Source organism: Penaeus monodon, chromosome 19 (genome assembly GCF_015228065.2).
Source record: "Penaeus monodon isolate SGIC_2016 chromosome 19, NSTDA_Pmon_1, whole genome shotgun sequence".
Classification (NCBI taxonomy): domain Eukaryota; kingdom Metazoa; phylum Arthropoda; class Malacostraca; order Decapoda; family Penaeidae; genus Penaeus; species Penaeus monodon.
Window position 1 is genome coordinate 1,709,592 of NC_051404.1, and position 1,456 is coordinate 1,711,047.

Genomic DNA, 1,456 nt, shown 5'->3' on the forward strand with positions numbered 1-1,456 from the left:
GACGGCCGATCCTGGCGTGGCCGCCCGGCGCAGTGACAGAGCCTCCGGGTTGGTCGCTGCGCCTTGTATAGCTACGGTGTACAAACTTGTGTCAGAAAAATAATACGAAATTAAAATATACACAAATCCATATGAAAATCTATTTCCAAACATACCTCTGGTGCACATGATACTGAAACTCAAAACTAACCTGAATGTCACATGCTATACTTGCAATATCTTTCATTTTTTATTTAGATGTTGCCTCTTTTCATTTTTCTAAATTTACATCTATTCCTTTTCTCTTCTATGTTACAATCCATTTTTACGCCGATGATGACCGTAATTGATGATAATAATAATAAATTGAAATGTCAACAGTGATGACTTCATGTTCAAATTCTACTCATGATAAGGAGAATAACACAATATTTATGACAAATATATATATAGTATATTTGCAGAAGCTGCAGGCGTGATACTCAATAATAAAGACATATGTGAACAGTTATATTGGAAAATTATCACCCGTGATTTCCAATGTCTGTACCGTTTCTACCTGTACCGTCGCTCGCCCCTGATTTCTATACTTTGTACCGTTTCTCCTTACATTAGTTCCCCCATGTTATCGCCTTCCTTGTGGCAATGTCCTTGTGTCGTTTCCTCATCCTTTTGCCATCCCTGGGTTAATGCCCCCTTGTAGCCTCTATGCATTTTTACTGCCTGGTTATTATCCCCCTGTTTCCCTACCCCAGAACTTGTACCGTTTTTTTTGCCTATTTTATCCCCAGGTATATCGCCTCTCTATCCTATACCCTTTCTTTCCCTTTCTTTTATTGTTTGCTTTACGTGTCTCTGTATTTTTTTCCTTCCGTTTGTATACTCAGGTTATCACCTCCCTTGTCATTTCCTTTTCCTTTTCGTCCGTTTTATTAATTGTCCCCTGGTTCCCATGTGTCCGTAGCGTTTCTTCCGTTTCCTCAGACAAGCGAGTACAACCTTCGTACAGTTGATCCGCGAACTGGACCAACACGCTCTACGCAGGTACCGTGTGGTTTCAGGATGATGAGCACTGGTTATTTGCCTGCTTGTGTGCGTTTGAGACCAGATTAGTCCCTCACATCGTCTACAGTTCCCCAAGCAGTTCAGTCTGTCTGGATGGTTACTACTGACAGACATTCATACTGCCTCCAGCTAATGTTCAACACATTTAAGAATAATCATGTCTAGCAGTCACCCAAAGAGTGTTAATGTCTCGATTTCACAGAGCAAGAGGTTTTCCGCAGCAGCTCGAAAGAATTGTTTTTTTTCAAGTTCAATTTCTTTGTGGTTCGCGATTCACTTTGTGATTTCGCTACACGTATTCGGTTTTTCACTCGTTGGAAAGTAGCTCAATGAATGTAACTGTTTGTTCCATAGGTAATAAGAAATCCTGAAATCTGAGAGGAGCGTTGGGTCGTCAACAAAGTTCGTGTTC

General features: G+C 40.8%; 1 protein-coding gene across 1 annotated transcript in view; it reads left to right on the forward strand.

Annotated features, from left to right (window-relative positions):
* LOC119584945 (pupal cuticle protein G1A-like) overlaps nt 1–130 on the forward strand; it is a gene marked incomplete in the record, with an annotated part of 914 nt that extends 784 nt beyond the window's left edge. Inside the window, 1 exon segment of the mRNA XM_037933543.1 lies at nt 1–130.
* Nucleotides 131–1,456: the final 1,326 nt, after the last annotated feature.